The sequence below is a fragment of the Argiope bruennichi genome, chromosome X1, assembly GCF_947563725.1.
Source record: "Argiope bruennichi chromosome X1, qqArgBrue1.1, whole genome shotgun sequence".
Lineage (NCBI taxonomy): Eukaryota > Metazoa > Arthropoda > Arachnida > Araneae > Araneidae > Argiope > Argiope bruennichi.
The window spans coordinates 11,356,711-11,379,054 of record NC_079162.1 but is presented as its reverse complement, the minus strand read 5'-3'; the positions used below and the strand labels follow the sequence as shown (position 1 = coordinate 11,379,054).

At 27.5% G+C, this 22,344-nt stretch overlaps 1 protein-coding gene across 2 annotated transcripts in view; it reads left to right on the top strand.

Moving 5' to 3' along the window:
- Window positions 1-22,344, top strand: part of LOC129959443 (uncharacterized) — a 145,444-nt gene that overhangs the window by 44,499 nt on the left and 78,601 nt on the right. The window contains exon 2 of one of the 2 annotated variants that reach the window (XM_056072274.1): window positions 7,355-7,715. The exons of the other annotated variant lie outside the window; for it this stretch is intronic. The gene's annotated coding sequence lies outside the window, so the exon portion shown is untranslated. The remainder of the gene's footprint in view (window positions 1-7,354; window positions 7,716-22,344) is intronic. 2 annotated transcript variants of the gene reach the window in all.

The following is a 22,344-nucleotide window of genomic DNA, read 5'->3' as shown; positions in this document are numbered from 1 at the left end:
TGCATGCGTGATATTTCCAGGGTTTCTGCTTCTCAAATTTTGGTGGCCTTCGCCTGTTAGAATAACATGACATAAGCCCAAGAAATAATTTTGGTTTCAGCCCAACCCTACTATTTATTGCTGAGCTAGTATCTATTTTATTGTACTTAGCAACAAGTACATCTTGACAACTTCTTAGAGATTTTTAGACCGTCGAAATCATCCATATTTTTCATCAAAGACAATTCGTTCAAATGAAGCAAACAAGCAGCTTCTTGTATTAAGGGTTTAAAAAGTCGAATTAAGTCATTACAGCATTTGTCTCGGTAGTATGAAACTTTTTTTAACCAATGCATTTTTATTTCAAAGAATTTTAGTGCTGATGGTAGTATGAAGTCTTTCTGGGATCACTTTCTGGTGTTATATGCTCAGAATATGTTGAAACTTATCCTTCAACTAAAATTATTTATTTTTCTTTCATAGATACTCTGCACATTTACATCTTTTTTTACTTAATGTTTTCACTTTTCGACAAACAAAATAGAGTGAAACTATTTCGGAGGTGACAATAATTCTTTCTTTCACGAAAAATATTCGGTTTATCTATTACCACTAATCGATTTTCTGGTATTATTTAAATCCTGAAAAATAAAACATTTCCTGGATGAGCCTCTGTTGCACATGTCTCCACAGCCACCTGCTCAAGAAAAAGAGGGTACATGTTCTGACTGCTGTCTCCAAGGTAGCGATGAAACAAAATGGCTTATAGCTGAGTATAGTTATTCGGCAACCTATAACACTGATTTTCCGTTCTTAAATTTCTACAAAAGGAATTTTAAGAAACTGCATTACAATATTGACAATAAATAAAAGAATTGATTCTAACTTACTTCTGGATCAAAAATTTTAAAATATGCTTATTTACTTTTTAAAACATAATGCTTTTATATGGATACCGGGAGACCTAAATTTTAAATGGTAGCTTTAAGTTTTATTTTGTTTAATTTCTCATTTTCTAAAATTAATCTTCATTTCATAAATTATGAAAATATGAAAGAATAAGATGGGTCTAGTGAGCACATTTCAATTTTGTAATAATTTTTATTTATATAGTTTAAAGAAATTTATTAGAAAAAAAGCAGACTAGAAGCAAATGAAGTGGCCTAAAGTAATAACTTTATTGCTAATCCTGTATACCTAAAAAAGGTCTTGTGCTTAAAGAAGAAAATTTGCTTTTTATTATATATATATATATATATATATATATATATATATATATATAATAATGATAATCAAACTATTGTCCCATTCTGGGAGATCTAAATGTGTTTCAATTTGACTGAAACTCCTTTTAGTAAATATGTGACAACTTTTTATCTAATTGAAATTTTGAATGACAAAAATGTCTTGAACTAGCTAGAGATCGCTTCTTTTTGTAACTGAATCGGCGAAGAAGCAAATGCGTCTATTAAAGGGTTCCTGAATTTGTTCGACATCTCACTAAATACAACAACCAAATCAAATATTCAATAATATCTGACAAAGTCATAAAATTATTCCATGAGAGTAATTGAAACGGAACCACTGAGCCATAAAAAGAGCTCGACTGATTTTGAAGGCAAAGAATACTTATTACCTGAAGCTAAAATCAAATAAATGTGCTCCCATAGGAATTCCAATAGGAATGAATGGATAAAAAGTCAATAATTTCATTCAACAACTTTTCAGCCTTTTTGAATAAGTTTAATAACTTCAAATGATTCATTGCACTTAACATAAATTTATTTTATTAAGAATACATTTTTGACGGAAAAGTAAAGTATGTTTGTTTAAGAAATCTAGTGGAGAAAATAAATGGAAAGAATGAAATTTAGTTTAATATTTCCGAAAGTTCACGTTTACTTAGGAATCTTAACATCTAATAAAATTGAGTAAATATTGCATTTTCTTTCACCATAATCAATTTGCGATTTTTTTAAAAATCTTTTCTATTTATCAGTCTTTTTTTAAAATGCTAAATTTGTTGTCTGAATTTGTAAAATATGAGCTATTGCATAATGTTTTTACAATAAGATTAAAATTCATTTATTTAAGTAAAAAGAATTAAATCTTAAACTTATATTATCTTGCCAAATAGTATGTATTTTTTACCCTTTTTCATTTTTTTTTGCAATATTATGAAATCAAATTTTGCATCTAAGTTACCTTTGTAATTTTGTAATACAAAAAGGATAAATTTTACTACTAATTCAGATTTGACCATTATTTACAATAAAATATATTATAAGCATCTGAAATTAAGAAGAATATGATCTGCAACAGCATTAAGTTTGATCAGTTTCGTAGAGTTCACATAAAAAGAAATTGTACATAATGTGATTTAATAATTGTCAACGAAACAGACTTAATAATTTTTATAAACATGAAATGATTTTTCATGAAAATTCAACAGTTAAAATATTTTCAGTACTTTTATTTATATAAAAGCACTTTTTAAAAAATGTGCTATGTTAAGAGAATGATTCTAGAAAAACTAAATTTCAACCTTCGCATTTTTGTCAAATTGAATTTTCAAAGACCAACAAAACGCACTTTGATTTTCTTTGCGAGTTATTTTTTTAAATTAAAGCAAGTTTTCTGAAGCAAAAAGAAAACATGTTAAGGATATAAAAAAATATATTTTAATAATAAAAACTTCTTTCGTGATCTCTCCAAACTAAAGATTTAATTATAATTTTTGTTTACAAAAAAAAAAAAAAAAAAAAAAAAAAAGCTTTCAGCTATTTAAATATTTCAGGCTCTAACCAGATTATAGAAACAGAATTCATTTTACTTCAGAGTGTTTTAAAGAACTTAAAACCCTTCCCGAAATCTCCTTTCTGAAATCAAAGACTTCTCTGACTAAAAATACTTCTTCCATTCTTATTTTTGATAGTTTAGAAAAAAAAAATTAATTATTTAATCAAAAGATATAAAAATATTATTTTTAGCAATTATTATATGTTCAAGACTTCCGGCTCTTACCAATTATAATAGTGTAAATAGTAAAAGAAAATTTCGAAAAGTTTCATTTAATTATGTTAAAATTTAATTTAGTTGCGAAACAGCACGGGCATTTTTAAGGCATACAAGAAACAGTTCTAATGGCTGTACTGTTAGACATTTTTTTATCTAATAACCTCAGAAATTTCACATGCTTTTATAAAAAGGAAAATTATTTTTAATTCAATCTGGATTGCATACTAGAGAAATAATAGCTTCTTATTAGGAAATGCTTTTATTCTATCGGTAATGATTTATAAGGAATCAAAAACTTGATATATACCTAAATTTGTAATAAAGCTGAAAGGGATGCAAAATAAATTGAATCTTATCTTTAAAAAAATCAATCTTTAATCGGTAAATTAAATATTTTTGAAGTATTCAGGAACTTTTTATAAAGTTGTTGAGCAATGGCATTGAAGACTACGAGATTGCATTTGCATGAGTAAATATTCCACAAAAATTGAATTTCACTCTCATATCATCTGTATGCAAGTTTGAGTTTCATATCAAATAAATTATTGCCTTTCAGTGAAAACCCAAAGAAAATTAGGTATATTACTAATTAAAATCCAAACAGATTTTGTACAAGAAAAACTCTTATACTACTATGTGAATCCGTAATCATTTATATGTTCTATCACGTTGGTAACTAAAATTATTGTTGCGTTACTCATCAACGAGTTGTAATGCACAAAATATCGCTGTTGGGAATCCTGTTGTATTTCTTGAAACATGTAAAAGATGCTTTATTTCTCTTTTTCCTTCTTTATCGTTCTCTCATGTCAGATACATATGCTGACTTAAGTGCTCTGTAGACATTGTTTCTCGAAGCATTCAATGTTCATTGTATGAAAAGTGAAGATAAGCTAAGGTTATTCAAAGCATCAAGATGCAACTTCTAATTTATATATAATAGAACTTATATATAATATTTACTGCTTTTGAACTTTCAGCAGAATTTTCAGATGCGTTCAGATCAAAAAAGATTTTTCCTTTAAAAAAATGCATAATTGAATTTTTTTTTCCTAATGAAGCGTTTTAAATACAAATAAAGTGCTTTCAATAAATATAAAGACGACATACTGGTAACTTTATTACTTTAACATGTGTTGCATAACCCGATGTGTTTATGCAATCCCTCAATGTATTTATAAATTTCGGACTCTAAGTAATAAAGAAATATTGAATGCTAATAAAATAGCAATATTTTATTCATAAAGTTGTGTAAGTCATAATGATTCAGAATCAAAGACAAAGCGTTTTCTACAGCCTAATTGACAACATACAGAAATGTATACCATATCTCTATTGAACAAACTAAATAAACTCATATTCGTTAATGACAATACAAATGCATTGATTAAATAAATATTTAATCTGGACTTTACTTAAAATTGCTTAAAAGTTCACATTAGTTTAGCTCGTCATATAAAATATGATTTGTTACAGTTCGAAGAGATTAGCATTATTTCAATAAAAAATTCTTATCGAAGCTAGAAATAAAATATTTTAAAATAAAAATAATTTCATTGCATGCTTTAGGAAATTAATGCTTTCTTCTTTGCTTCTCTACTTCACTGCAAACAAGGATAACCAAAATGTTTAAAAAATGACTAATATTTTCCTTAGTTAAAAAATAAATTAATTTGCATCATCAATAGGAATAAATTTTTAAAATAATAAGCTAAATTCTGTCATTTTGAAAACTTTAATGTGAAAATAAAAATAAATTGATTCGAAAAACTATCAGTCACATAAAAAAGTACAAGCGATAATATTAATTTCCTAGAAGAATTACATTTCCTGTTAATCAGGGATCAACCTCCCTTAGAGATTTAATTAAAATTGTTTAAAAAACACCTACGCAAAAAGATAAAAGTATTCCTAATTTGGCATGCTGCAGGGCCTCCAGGTAAAAAAAAATGTATTCAAGCAAATAAAGAATGCAAAATTCTTTCTCCTTCTGCAGATATTTCAAGAGTACTCTTTCTACGTGTTGCTTTTGAAACCAGAGATTGAACCCCATTCAAGATGATCTATTACCTCTTAAGAGTTGTAGCTGAGTTATTTCGGTATTACCGATTTTTTAAAATTCGTTTAGAACTTTAGGCATTTAGTGAAATTTCATTTGGATTTACGTTACCAATGTAAAAGAAAAATAATTGTTTATTTATTGTCAAGATGATGTGTGGGATAAATGATACAATGTTTCAAATAATATGTCATAAAAATTTCCTCCTCTTAAAACCAATTTCAATTTAAAATGTTGAAATAATTAAAAACATCTTTTGTGCTAAAATTTGAAACGATGTAATTATCAGTATTATGTAAGTTTTAATATGTTATTATGGATATTAATCAATCCGACTGGATTGGGAGTGAATGATCACACATTTAATGGCTTCATCCTAAAATCAATAAGTCTATATAGAAACATCACACAGTAGAGATAAATGTGAAGAAAAGTAAAGAATCAGAGAACCAAGTTTAAATGTTGTACTGTAAACACAATGCATACTTTAGTGCACAATCGGAGTTCAGTTAACCCTAAATGAAGAAAGATAAGTACAGAGCTTTCGTAAGTCTATTATAAACTCAGCGAACGTGAATGTCAACACGTGTGAGATAGTGGGTAAAGTTTAGTGGAAGTTAACAAATGATGCGTCTGTCCTATGTCACATAAAAGTGCAACCAATTCTGTCAGTCTTGTGTAGAAAAACGCGCGAACAGCGGTGTTTAATGATTCAAAGAAAGTAGCTTGCGTGTGTTTTGTGACCATGTTCAAACAACATTTCACACGAAATCTTCTTTACGTTCTGTTTATTCTCTTCTTTCAAGCTCTTAATTGCTTGCTGAGAGATAATTAAAGTAGCTATGGCTGAGAGGAAAAACGTACATTTCGCTTAAGTACATGCAATTGAGAAAATTCTTTGACACGTGAGTCTGCAGTGCGAAATGATTTTTGTTCCAATAAATGAAATTTCTCCTTGAAGCCCTGTTTTTAATTGTACTCCCAAGGGAAACGAAAAAATTCCAGCTAATTACATATGTTATCCGTCTGCAAATGGAACTTTCCTTGCCAGAGTAGGAAAATTCTTTTATTGAGTAGCTGCTTCCTTTACGAACTAAAGTATTTGTATTTTATAAAAACAAATTAAAGCTCTAAATGCACTTTAGAATTCTTTAACCTTTTTTCAAGAGTCATAAGATTTTGAACTTAAGAAGTAAAATGGTAGAAATTTGTGCGTAATTGATCATTTCTAAACTTTTAAGTGCTTGGTAAACTTTCCACTTTTGAATTTCAGCATATATTTATTTTGAGTCTAAATGTTCTGTTCTTTACGACGATACTACATTCAAATATCCATGTCAATATAAAGATCAATTGTTCTTATCCAAAAATACAATTTTTGTCAATGAATTCTTTTAGTAGCCACATCTTTTCTAAACAAATAGTTAAAAATTGATGTCTTGATATATGTTATGGCTGATACGTGTAGAAACATTCACTCTTAGTACTTTCTCACTAAACATCGCTTTTCTAATCTTAGGAAAGGAAGTAAAAAAGACTTAGTTCTCCCATCCTGCATCCACTGTATGCAAAATTTGATTTGAGTCACCCTTTTGCCAACATTACTCGAAAGCCCATTTCATCTTGGATCATTGAGGCAATTTCATGAGCAGGATTTTAGATGAAAAAATGAATGAATTGAATGAAAAGATTTATGGCATCATTTTCTCTATAATACTCATTATCCGCTATTATAATTTCAATATGAGTTTTGTGATTAATGTATCTATTTATTTCTAAGTAAATTAAATGTCGAACATTCTAAAACCTTTTTGTAATTTTTTCTTGCTTTTTACTTTTGCAGTACAACTCAATTTTAAAGTTATTTTTTAAAATAATTATAGAATAATTGTTAACAAAATTATTTTGTAATGCATTCTCCAAAATGATCCTGGAGTGTGCAAATAACAGAAACCTATAATTCAGTACATATTTCTTGTTTTCTCCCTATAGTCAATGTTTTAATTCTTCAAAAAAAACTTTTTTTTCCTTTTCTCCAGTTTGAAGTTCAGATTTGAGTGTTTTGAAAATAAATAATTTAACGAATTGAAAACTAAAGTCAAGTTTTAATAAATAAAAAGAAATATGGCTGCAAATGCTTTTGAAGTTAAAAAGTTTCAATTAAATAAGTATGGCAGAATTTTTTCTTCCTGTTCATAAATCACTAAAATTTTATCTGATTTATTTGTTTATTAGTTAAAACATATATGAATTATTCTTTAAATCATTTTTAATATTTCATTTATGTTTTCATTTTAGGAATACAGATGTGAAGATATGCTTATGTGAAGACGAAAAAGATTTTAAATTTTGCATGCAGGAATCATGTGAGCAGAATAGTTTATGCAATTATGAGGATATTCTTTTATTCGTCGAATCATATGTTTGTGATTTTTTTTGCTGAATATATTCATAATGATTCACCGAAACAGAAAATATATACTTGAGACAATCAGGATTTACGTAAACATTCTCCAACTGCAAAATTATGAACATTCTTTGGATATATTTTGGTGATCTTTTCTACCGCAATAAACCTAGACTCCACGTTCGTCGACATTACGATGCCGGTTGAAATCCCTTGAAAATGTGATGCCATTTGATGAAACAGATGTAAAAGGTGGGTTACTATTTATCATGTTGAAAATTTTCTAAACAAGTTGTCGTTTCTTATTTTTAAAAGTATATCTTATACGTCATGCGTTTAGGATAATAGCATTGTGTTCGCAAGAATAGTAAAGTCTAAAGGACGAACGTTTCTAGTCAATATTATCACAAAAGTATTTGAAAGTAACTATTTTTCATTAAAATATTATGCATTTATATGTTCAAATAAATAAATTTTATTTTAATGTGAGTACAATTTATTTTTATAGATAATAGAAACAATCTTGTCACGTTGATTTTTAAGTTATTATTGATAGAGCTTTTCTGCAGGAATGTGTCTACCCGGAACCGAGTTCTTCATCTAATAGAGCTTCGAAAGTTGTAATCGTTTTTTTTCCGTATCATATGCTGTAGATCCACAAATAGATGTTAATCGCTGATTAGCTGGATATTTGAAACAAATTAATGAAATTTTGAATCCTCAGATGGAATAAAGTAGAAAGTATATTTAAAATTCATTTTTGGACGATATGATATATGTATATGCATGTATATATATATATATATATATATATATATATATATATATATATATATATATATATATATATATATATATATATATATATATATATATATATATATATATATATATATATATATATATATATATATATATATATATATATATATATATATATATATATACATGCGAACCCTAATTTTCTTATTTCACAAATAGCAAGTCTCTTTTTGCAAGAGATTCATAACAATAGAAATCATTATATATATGCACACATAATTCCTTCCTAATTACAATCCGGTTTTTCAAATATGAAAGAGATAACACTGTCACGGATAAAAATCTAGAATTCGAAAACTGAAAATTTCACGTTTTCCATGTTGTTGTAATGCTTTCTTAAATTGCACTTTCTTTGGCAAAGCAAGTACTATGATGTTTAATTTTCTTTCTAATTTATATAACTTGTTCAAGAATTTAAAAATTAACGATTTATATATTTCATTTATATCCCATTTCAAATACTTTAATAGTTGTTCATTTCAATTTAAATACTTTAATATTATTAATTATCATTTAAATAATTTTTGCACGGAATGTTCTTCCTACTATAAATGCCGTTGTATAACTCTCGTTCCTTTACAAAAATATCAATTTCATGAAACGCATTAAATATTTTCTTATATTTTGTATTCTTGCGTAATAAATATAGTTTATCTGCATATTGAATGAATTTCATTAATATAAATTTATTTGAATGATAAACATTACAAAATGATTTGGAAACTTATAAACCTAAAAAAATCTCTATAGCAACATGCAGTTAATTGATATACTACTGTAACCTTCCATATGTGCGTGTCTTTGTGTTTGTAATAATATTTCTTAATCTAATAAAAATGCCTATTAACTTCATTCTAAAATATTTTTTTTACTTCCTGATCCAATTTTCATTTTTTTTATTTAATTAACTCTGCATGCGCTCGGTAAAACTGCTGAATTCATCATGTTGTCACGCTGTGAGAGAAGGGATAAAAATACTTAATGTTTACAACATTTTTTTAAAGTTATCTAAGATTCCCTTTCCTAAGTCGACACGTGTGAAATAAACCCCTATCAAAATTTCCTAGTAAAATCACTAAAGGGAAAAAGGGAACATGTCGGGCTCTTTTGCACTTATATCGCGATTTTAAAGAATGACAGTTTTATCCTTGCTTCTTGTAAATAAAATGACTAGCGTAGTGAAATAAATCTGAGTTAAAATTTCAAAGTCTCTTTTATTCGGCCATACAACTGTTAAAATATGTTTACACACGCACAAACATACATGTGTGTGTGTGTGAGAAAGAGAGAGAGGGCGTGTGAGTCATTCTTGGACCGTTTTTGCAAATATTATTCGATGAATATGAAATTTAATTTAATTCGTCATCTAAGATTTCTTACAGCAATTTTTGGTGCTTTTTTTAAAAATTGTAATTTGCAAGCTGTATTGCTTTATGAATTATTTATTATTGTGAAAAACTTTCTAAAGTATGTCGGAAAAATATATCTAGATACAATAGATAAAATTTTGAAATGTGTTACGATTAAAAAAAAGTCATTGTAAATTTTTCCTGGCAAAAGTAAAGAAAATTAATAATCAATATATTAAATAACCACTACATTAAAGAAAATCTAATCGCACCAGATGCTGGATAATTGCAAATCAGTCTAAGAATATTTTGCAATATTAGATGATAGAATTAGAAATATCTTATATGTGGCTTAACATTGCAAAATGCAGAATTATAAAGAAAAAAAAAATGAATTTCTAAAGAGTCTTAACAACCAGTTTTTGAAAATAATTCTTGCGATAACACTGAAACTTAGCGTTGTTTCAAAAATACTCACTAAACAGTCTAACTAAATCTGTCACTGAAATTCTTTAATATCTGGCATTGGAAAATCCAGTTCAAACTACTGATGTGGACAACTATCATTTAGTTTTACTGGAAGTCAATCGTAGGGTGGCCAAAAGACAATGCTTCAACTAGGTCATTATCGATTTCTGTCGAGCTGCATTCAACTCGCTTGCTTTTAATGTGTCGCCACTACTGTTCCTGAAATCACTCGATTCTACGAAAATCTTTAGAGATTTCCGGAGGCAGTATATTCTTCTTCAATTTCGTTGAAGTAATGGAGGAAATCTTTATAGATATTCAATTGAAGAAGTTTTTTGCTGAGAAAGAGTAGGTGGAATTCTAACGAAAAGTTGCAATACTCCATCAATATACTCGAATTCCTTTTTAATATATATATGTTAAAAAATGATTTATAGATTTTCCGAGGATTTAACTCGCTTTAACTCTTTATAAAGCTATGCTGTTTTATTATTTACGATATTCCAGATATTGTTTTAAAAAAATGCTTAAATATATTTATGAAGCTTGGGTGCCTTGTATATACAAACATTCTTGCATTTTGTATTTTTCAATAAAAATCGACGAAAGAGAACTGATATATTTGAGGATGAATAAGATTATTATTGGATTTTCCTGACTTGTTTATAAACATTTGTAGTCCAGATTTAAGAAAGTGATTCATTGAAACAGACAAGAGTATGTTTGAATTAATAAATGAAATTCAAAATTCTATTTTTGTAATGATTATTAAGGAAACAAATGAATTATATCTTTCAGCACAGAACGTGGCAAGACTAAAATATAAATTAGTATCAAGTAGACAATTTTAATTCATTGTGCAGGAATGATTATTTTTCGCAAACGTATATATAAAAAAAATATCTTATATGAAATTTAACATTCATATTATCTTGAAGGAAACTAAGAATAATACTATAATAAGATATTAGTTACAAGCGTAATTACGACCCACTTGAAAAAGTGGTTCATTTCTTCACAGGAACATTTTTTAAAATTAAATTATAAACTAAAGTCATATTTAGCACTCTGTTATTTTCCCCCGAATGCTTCCTTTTTTAAAGAAAATTTATTGAAAACGTTTGTCATGTAGACGACAGTTAGATCACCACTTAAATATTTCAAAAGTATTTAAAATATTTCACTTGCACGATTGATAATGTTCTGCTTAAAATGAAGATATAAATTAATGATATTTTAAATTAAATAAATACAACATTCATGAGAGTGTTAGACATGCTGTTAACAAGTCAAAAACAAACAGCGGTAGAAAGCAACAGCCAAAATAATATTCATTAGAGTATACTTTTGGTTATCTAATAAGAAATAATCTAATTCTAGTGTAGAATTATGGCATAAGTTAAAATAAAAAATATCGGTAAAAAATCTACTCTGCTACTCTCTGCTCTGACATTTCTTGGGAAGTTTTCGGAGTAAAATTCATTTTTTCTTGCATTATAATATTTTTAAAAAATCAACCATTATTTTCTAATAAACAATAGAAAATATACGTGAATTTCCTACAGTGTATATATGCTTTATGATTTGATATAATTTATATATAAAATGGTTATTGTTACAAGTTATTTTTCAAGAATTTACTTCATATGAAAATTTGCCACCACCAAATGTCGTTTATTACCATACCATGCAAAGTAATGCTTCCTCATTAAATGACCCTTTTATGGTACCGATTTTAAATAATAAAAGAACCCTGATCCTTGAATGAACAAATTTTCTACAAACTTTCTCACCTCAGAGACGAGTTTCACCACTTTTATATACCAGGAAGATATTACTGAAATTATCAATGTATTCTGGGAGTAACTTTCATAGTAAGTTCCTTAAGTAGAACACGGTACCTATGGAGGTATTCTAATGTAACTTGTAAACTTACTTTGTGTATATATCTCAAAAAAATTAAGACACCTTCCCTTTATGATTGAAATAATGTTTCAAAATGTCAAAGTCGTCGTTGACCATATTACAACGGTATAAAATTGTACAACGAATATTTATTAGTCATTTAAAAAATGAAAAATTGTGAACCTTTTTATATTAATTTACTCTCATAAACGATATATGAGGAAACCTACAAGTGAAAAAATATTTATTTACTTATTTGAATATTATATTATACGAATTTAAATAAATTGAAAGTATGTTTTAAATGTTTCTTTTTCTCTAAAGTATTAAAAGTTTCAGTTTCTTTTATATATTGATACATAAATATGCTACTAATTACTTAAACAAACATCGAAGCAAAAGTTTCTTTTTCCCTCGTTAATTGAATTTTCATGAATTATGGGCTTCGAATTGAAACATGTGCAAAATATCACTGGAAAATTAAATGCATAACTATTAATTATTAAATCTTTAATGACTACTAAGCAAACATGGACTTTTAATCAATCCGAAAGGTGCATATGCATGATTAAAACTATTAAAATGAAATAAAGAATTGGAATAATAGACATTCACTTTTTATTGATATTACTGCCGAGTTAGCAAAATTTATATTTATGTCCTTATATAAAATTTGAAAAGCATGGCAATTACCTAATCAAAGCAACAAAACTCACAAAGGAAAGATATACTAAAATCTTATTACTCGGAAAGAATTAACTAACTTGTTACTTCAAGGAATATAAATTTCCATAATACTATACTGAAATGGAATAATCACTCAACTTGACATTCTTATCATGAATAAGTTTCTAAACAGGTTCTTAGTTTAAGAAGCATCGCTTGAGTATATTAAGTTTGACGCAATTGGGAAGAAAGCTACAGAAAGAAAGCTTTTCAAAATGCGAATTTGCATTAAATAAGATATTACAATAGATTCTTTAATTTATATATATTTCATTTGTGCAATGAAAAATTCATGTTTGTGAATTGATTTATGTTAAAGGGTCTGCTTTGATTTTGTAACCAAGCTCGATTTCAATTTAAAATAAGTACTGTCCTTTACTTTGTGCTATTTCATTTTAATGAACGTTTTGAATGTATGCGATGATAAGAAAAATGTTTTTTTTTTTTTAATAAATGTAAGTGTTAATTTTGAGTTGAGGGATAAAGTCCTTAAATTGAGGGTTCCGTTCTTAAATTTGGGTCTGTATTTTGAAATCGTTTATATGTCAATATTTGTTTATATATATATATATATATAAACAAATATATATATATATATATATATATATATATATATATATATATATATATATATATATATATATATATATATATATATATATATATATATATATATATATATATATATATATATTCTTTCTCATTTGAAGCAGTGAACATACCTTCTTTTAAGATGTTTACTGTTTTCATGTAAAGTTTCATACGAAAACGTTAGTAGGAAATTGTTGCTGTATAGGTGAGAATACAAACAAACGTAATACATTTAAATACAAACGTAAATACAGTTTCCTTCTATCATTTTTATTCTTCTATCATAATAAAAATTTGAAAATTAGTTTTTAAATTTCTGAAAAGGTTTTTATGGACTTGCAAGTTAGATATTGAATGAGATAGCAGTCATATTATCAAAGAAAGGACCAACTTGCAAGTATTAGTCGAGATACTGAGAATAACGGAATAAAGAATTATGAAATGAAACATTTTCTTATGTTAATTTAACAATATAAAACACTCAATTTGAAAATGTGTGTGATCTTGGTAAACAATTATAATAGTGCATGAAAGATATTTGGGCAAATCATGATTGGTAATTTCAAATCATTTCTACTTCGAAAAAAAATAATGTATAACGATTGTTTTAAATTTTTCCGTTAACTGAAATTATGCTATTCAGATTTGACTGATTTTTAAAATGATCCCCTGATACATTTATCTTCAGTATATTGTCTGCTCCTTTCATTTTCTGAAAGATTCTTTAAGTATATTTTATTTATAGTTATTAATATGATAGCTCATTTTATCGTCATTATTTTAACACGAGTGTTGGGAAACAAAGATGACATTTCAACTGAAATTTAAGAGCATGTGTGGAAAATATCAAACTTATTATGGAATTTGAAATTCTTCTAGGTTTTCAACACAGATGGTGATAAAATTTTTATTAGCCTAATTTGCCAAGTTAACACTGCCTTTTATGACTAATGTTGGTAATAAAAAATGAAATCATAAATAGCTGTTAAAGTTGAAAGAGTTTATGGCAGCTAAGCATAATTTACTTTACTTTAATCAAATAACTTCTGTCTACCTAGAAATCTCAAAGAACTGTCTTCATTATCATCAACAAACCAATTCTGAGACCAAGATTAGGTACTATTCTCAGAAAAATCAGCGAGCTTTGGATTTTCTAATCTTATCAAACCACTCGTTCCACGGCGGAAAATCGAATCTGTTTGTTTTTAATGTGGTAACAACAAGATCGATGAACACAGTTCATTTTATTTTCAATGGAAAAATTCGCTCAAGCGGTAACAGATTCGATTTCGGGAATAATTCAATTAAGTGCAGCTTTTCGGAAAACCAAACTAGTGGTAGCGTCTGATCCCTAATGAACTTCTCAGTTCGGCATAAGCAATGGAATGAAAAAAAAATTGTTTGTCTTTGATGATTTCAAGTGGAGGATTTTTTCTCTATCAAACGACAGTAACACAATTCTATTAAATGCATCGTTCTCTAAGGGGATTGCAAGATAACAGTGGAGATAAAAAATATAATCTCACCTATTATACTGCCTAGGTTGCAATAAATGATTAGAACTTAGCAATCCTACGATTTGAAACTGCTGCATAATTCGTACGTATTCGTCGCTGCGTAAAAATTTGCACTATTAATCAGTGCTAATAGATGATAATTTACGATAGTTACTAGCAGCAGGATGCTGTCTTAATAAATGCGTTTTTCTACAATTCGTTTGATAAATATGGGGATAACTAGTAACTAGTTATCATAATAATTTCTATCAAGTACTTAATCTTACATTAAAAAAATCATGAATAATGTAATATTGATTAAATAAAATTGCTAATAAGTTTTGTTCCAAGAAAACTTTAAAAATTCTAAAATTGAGTTTTTTAAAATTGAATCTATTCTCATAAGTTTAAAGAGCTAATAATATAAACCATGCAAGATAGAATGGATCAAAGTACGCTTCAGTTAGGCTGTGCTCTCGTTTAGCATCTCGAAGAACGAGAGTTCTATTTTTTTATTTTGTTTATTTATTAAAATTGATTGAAATTATCAATCTTTATTACAAGGATTATATAATAGATATTCTATATATATAACACGAATTGTTCCAAAAATAACATTACCATTGAGTGGATTAGTGGATAATAAGTAGATTAGTGAAAATCAGTTAAAAATAGAAGCTTCTTTATTTAACTCGGAAAAAAGCTATATTACATCTTGCACCATCTTCACATTATCTCTATTACATTTTTTTTAAAAAATTATCTGTTTAATTTCTTCTCAATTTCATCCGATAAAATTTTTATTTCAGCTGCATAAAAATTAGATTAAAGTGTAGCTTCTGTAAATCTAATACCATTCAAACGCATAAATATTTGCAGAAAATCTCCAAAACTACAAAAGCTTGTCATGGAAACTAAATTTTTATCAACAATTTTTTTTTCGAAAAGTAAAGTTTTGTTGACAAAATTTTTTAAAAAAATTAAGAAAAGGATTTATTGTTAAAATCCATAGATACTTGAAAGCAATAAAAGTAAACATATTTGTACAAATGGTATAGTTTTCGCGTAAAGTGTGGTCGAGGAATTTATCTGCAAATTCTGAAGCAGTTGAGTGTCACGTATGGTTGATATCGATATATACCATCATGCTATAATTTAGGTCAATTGTGAAAAATAATTTGATGAAGACTTTTAATTGAAAGCAATTGAATTTCGATTGAGTTTAGCAGAAACAAACGAGAAATAAGTTAATGTTGACAGATTGACAGTCAATGTTGCTAATCCTTGTCTACTGATTTTCCAGTATGGGTATATTCATCAGTTAAGAGAATGTTCTATTAAAGTATAAATAGATGAAGTAATTTAATCAGAGAACACCATATTTTATTTTTTAAGTGTATATCAAGTAGCAGCATCATGTACAGTAAATAAAACAAAATCGGGAATACCGACTGCAACTTAGGTCTTAAAACATTCCAAAATTTAAGTTTCATATTCTCAAGTAATTATAAAGAGTAACACTGGCATTCTTAAGAAATTATATTTTTATGATGCACCGTTTGCTTTTTTATTTAATAACGACTGGGAAAACTAATTTGTCATCCAATAGGTATAACTTACGTTTAAAACTTTTCTTTGTAGATGAAAATAAGTAAATGAAATTCACAGTAAGTCAAATAACAATATATCTTATCTGTAATTTTCATACTTTATAGAGTTACGTTTTATATAAACAATCATCCCAGGCTACTTCATAAAGAAATATGTTGCTGAAATGAAAGTACTGTTGATAAATGCTTCTAGAAATATATATCGATGATTTCTACATGAATATTGCAGTGATAAATATTTATTTGATTAATTTTTTTCTCACTCGAAATCTGTCATGAAATGCATTAAGAGTTTTCAAATCGAAAAAAACTGCTTTAATAAAAACATCAGAATTGTGATACAAAGTATTTTAAAACTTATTATCAGAATTTATATCTCAATATTTTGCAATTTTTTCTTGGGACATTGATTAATCTGTCCATTAAAGGGTATAAATATTTTTTTTAAAACTGGTTTGGAAACTTTCTGGTTCTCTTCTCTTGTAATTTTGTTTTTGTTACTAGTAAAAAAACTGAACTGGTCTATTATTCTATTACTTTCCAAAAATGATCAGAAGTTGAAAATGGATATGATTAATCATAAAAAGCATTGAATCACTATTTGGCGATCTTCTGAAAATGGATGAGATTTGTCGATAGTTAATTCTATATCAGTAGCATTGCCCTCTATGCCTATTGTAATAACCTTGATTAAAGAATATTCAAAGGTAAGTATTCACTTTCTCAGGCAAATGGCTTCACGTTTTTACCAGTATAAGATTTATTTATTTTTGAAATAAAGAAATCTGAGGGAAGTTGCATTTTGTTATTTCTAAATAGGATTCCGTTTCATAGGATTTAATTTTCAGTCTTTAAATTTCATATGAATGAAATCCAAGTTTCCTTTCAAGGCTGAGATTTTAAAGGGAAATTTGGAGAGCGCTTTCGCTTAACCATTGAAAAATAAAGAGCTGCTGTCGTTTTAGAAAATCTGTAGTGGTATATGTTATAGTATTCTGTCTTTGGAAATGGTATCTAACCAATATATATATATATATATATATATATATATATATATATATATATATATATATATATATATATATATATATATATATATATATAGGCGAAAGACTCATTAAAAAATTTTGCTATCTCCATTTGCTATTGATCTTTGATTTTCACAGAGTTCTTAAGATTACATCTTATTGCACATTCCTAGCGTCTGTGTTATTTAAATCTGACAATTATTATTTTTACCTATTCGCCTCTATGATTTAAAAAAAAATCTAGATGCTTGAAAATTGAAAATGTTTGTATGAAATTATTGTAAAGAGTTGAAATTGACTTATTCGGTTATTCAAAATTCGAATTTGTTTGTTATGCCCTTTTTTTCAGGGTGTATGAATTTCCTAATAATACAATATTAAAATATAATTTATAAATAAAATTTATTTTGTTTAAGTCAAAATTAAAATTGCAAATTTTTAATAATTCAAATTAATTTTTGGTTGGTTACGAGTTTTACAATATTAAAATATAGTCTATAGGTCAAATTAATCGTGTGTTAAATCAATGTTTTTAATTCAAAAATAGATGTTCCTCCTACACACTCTGTCTGTTTTATTTTATGTGGCCATGTTTCTCCTCAAAAAGGTAATGGCATTTTTTTTCTAATTCTATAGATATATATATTAAATAAGAATTGAACTATTAATTTTAAAATTTTACTGCATAATTATGGCATTTAAATAATGCTATAATTTTTTATTGCAATTGTAAATTGGAGAAAATTGTTATTTTTAAAATTACTTAATTGTTAATTACAATTACTGATAATTTATCTATTTAAATTATGTACGTTGTATTTATTATTGTTTTCTTCGTATTTTTAAAAATTTAAACTTGATATCAAATTATTATTAACCTTAAACACACTATTGTAGAATTTTTATAATAATTTAACTGTTAATTGCACAGATTAACTTCGAATGAGATTTTTAGCTTAAAAATTGTTATATTATTTTCCTGTACTCGTTTTCAGATAAAGCTCTTCTTAAATTAACTCTTTTTTTTACAGCTCCGCTATCTCACAAACAGACACGTATATATTGAAAAAAAACGAGAATAATTTGAAATTTGAAAAATTTGATCACACTTTTGAGCATATTGTGGTCTGACAAAGTAGGCACACAGGTGTGTAATTAAATAAAATATTTTTTTTATTCATATGCTTTTGAACTGTTGTGTTTGTTTTTATTTAGTAATAGCGCAACCTATAGATAAAAGTTGAAACTTTTTTTGTGACGGCTCTCTAGTCTAAGTAACAAATGTATGAAACTTCATTCTGATTCGTTCTTGCATTCCATCCTGCATTTAGATGCGCAAAAATGAAGCGAAGAATCTCGGAGTACCGTCAATTTAATTTTAACCTTTTTGTATAAAGGTTTTTTCCTTTCTATTTCAGTAATTGTGAAAATTTGTGGATTGAGAATTTGCTTGTTTTCGCGTACCTGTTTCTCTATTTTTCTATCTTTCAAGAAGGCTTTTGTGCCTTCTTGGTTGGAACTCAAGCTACATTTTGCACTTTTATTATTTTATAAATATTTTCACCGTGTTAATAATAGGATTAAATCAGAGGTATTGAAAATCCAGAATTGTTTAGATAACAGACTGCAATAAGTTTTAAGATTTGTTACCTAAGATATTATTATGACACAACTATTTAACTTAAATTTTTATTTAAATAAAAAGCTAAATTTCTATTTGAATAAAATTATATTTCTCTGATTTTTCATTCATAACCTGGACATGCGCATTCAGAATAGACAAGTAGATTCAATTCATTTCTGTATTTGTTCATAAAAAATGAAGACTCCATTATTATTCCAAATCTGAAAAAAACATCTCGCTGATTTGCTACTTTGTCTCTTATCACCAGATTCCACAACTCTTATAATGTTTTCAAAACAATTTTTGCATTTCATAATAATTCAGTTAAACATGCTCTAAAATTTGCAACTAATATCTTAATGCTCATTTATTAACTCAGCATCAGTTCAGTGAAATATTCAAAGCCTCGCAGTATGTGCATATATTCTGAAAAAAAAATCCAAATAGAAAGAAAGCAAATGAGACTAGGAAGCCTATAATCAGTGAAAATACTTGTTATATTAAAGACGATCGAATAATATATGTCATTAAGTTGTTGAAATATGTAATGATATAAACTTCAAAAACAAGTTAGTGAGCCTGAAAAAGTCGTGAGTATTCAAATACGACACACATTTCCAAAAAATGTCATTTACGTAGAAAAAGTGGCACTGTCTTAGAGATAAATAATTCAAATTTAATCATTTCTATTTCATTTCGTTTGAGATGAAATAGTTTTTTTCGTTTTGAAAACAATGATAGCTTCCGATGGTATGATTTTCGGTACTTTAACGGCGTATCCTAATAATATTAATTTTAGGTTCAAACATTTACTTGATACTTTATATGATTTGTCACTTGTTACTTTATATTATTTTGCCACATTTTGGCATGAAGTATCTGACGAAAATACGTACACAGTATATTGATTAACAACTCACTTAATTTTTGCTTCAATGAGGATCTAATTGATTTGAGACATCAGAGATTTCAGACTGAACAATGGAAAACGTATATTCAAGGTAAGACGAAATGAGAAGTTTGGAAGCATATAAATTATTGCATTGGAAAAATAATCAGACTTAACAAAATTCATGACTACTTAAGTAGCTTAGAAAAAAAAAGAATATTTTTGAACTAAGAAGATTCGTTTACCCTAATTCTTCCGTAATGCTATTTCGGTTCTAGAAAATATGAACTCATTTTGTGGAGATTTGAAAAAGTTCCTGTTTTGTTTGAATCTTGTCTCTAAGTGAAAAATAATAAAACTGAAATTGCTTGATTTCTGTTTCAATAAGCTGTCTTCGCATCTAAGCGATCTTTTGGGTAAAGTTTCTTAGTTTCTTTTTTTGCAGCATAATCTCTTTCCATTATTATTTAAAATCAATAAGACTAGAAAAGAGGGAGCGATTTCGAAGTAACGAGAATCTATAACTCCTGAGATGTCAAGTCAGTTTTTAAATATTCTTTTATCCAGTTCAGCTGATGTGATAGTATTTTTAGAACAGCTACAGATAATTTCATCTGAAAATTCGACATGTTGTAAATATATCTATTTCTGAAATATGCTGTTATCTCTATCAAAATGACAATTCCTTTGCGAATTTCTATTCAAATTGCCTCATATTATTTCTTCCTTATATCATTAATCAATGATTGTTATTACTACTTCCTTCATGCTAGAAAATTGTTGTATTTTTATGTTTTACTTTTTTTTATGATTTTATGGCTTTTGTTTATTATTTTATATTGATGAATATTATGAGTTATCAATTGTTATTCATAAGTTATACAGCATTTATTTCGAAAATAATCATTTGGACACTCACGCAAATGAGGATATCTGCGGTTTTGATCTACGTCACGTCTTCTGTATTTAAATATCGGGCAAGAAACAGCATTGGTATTAGTCGCATAGGTAAGATGCCACGAAATTCAGATCTATTTGACTTCGAGAGAGGCGTAATTGTCATGTCATAGAAATGGCCAGGGGATATATCTAATGAGTTGAACATTCCAAAATCGACAGTGGCGTTTGTGATTAAGAAGTGGAAGGGGAATGGTGGTTGTCGAAATGTGCTTTGACCGCAGACCCACGAAAATTAGAGATAGAAAACAACGAGTGCTTCCAAAAAAATTTCAAAAATCGCACAAAACCGATGGCGTACATACTCCAAGAGTTCCAACATCCGGGACTATTGTTTCAATAAATAACATCCGCAAGGAAGCACATTTATTTGGTTTTCATGGTCGTGCTGCCACCCATAAGCCTTTGATTACAAAATCCAACGGCGCTACTCGGTTGAGGTGGTGTAAGGCACGTTGAAATGGGACAGTAGATGAATGCAAAAAAGTTCAATGGAGTGATGAATCAAGGTTCAATCGCTACCAGTCAGATAGCAGAGTCTGGGTTTGGCGTATGTTTGGAGAACGCATTGCGTCTACAGTACAGTTTGGTGGATATGAAGTTATGGTCTGGGGATATTTCTTGTGGTATGGACTAGGCTTCTTGATCAAATTCATGGTAAGCTCAATGCCAATTCCTACTCCATAATTCTAAACAACAATTTCTTCCTAGGCTGTGGCAATTTTAAGGGCTGGATTATTTTTATTTGCAGCATGACAATGCCGCTTGTCATGTTGCGAGGTCCACGATGGATTGGTATGATGGCAACGGGGTGAACCGACTACGCTTGCCAACCCAGAGTCCAGACTTGAATGCTATATAAAACATCTGGGACGAGTTGCATCGTCGAATTAAGGGGTGCAGCACCAGACCAAAATTGGTTAAAGAAATTATATGTCTTCTCCCAGCCAGGCAGAAGAAAATACCAGTGCCCATCGTCCAAATACTTGTGGAAAGCAGGTCTCGGAGTGTTTATGCTGTAATTGCCTCAGGTGAAGGCTTTACCAACTATTGAATTTGAAAAAATTGTGTTTACCTCTTCTATCAATTACTTATTGGTAGACAGTGTATATATGAGGCGATAAAGAAAAAAAATTGCATTTTCTTAAATGATATGATAATTAGATTAGATAATATATATATATATATATATATATATATATATATATATATATATATATATATATATATATATATATATATATATATATATATATATATATATATATATATATATATATATATATATATATATATATATATATATATATATATGTATATATATATATATATATATATGTAGTATATGAGCCAATATATATTGTTACTAAAAAGTTTATTATATGTATATACATATAATCTGCATATATTGTACTG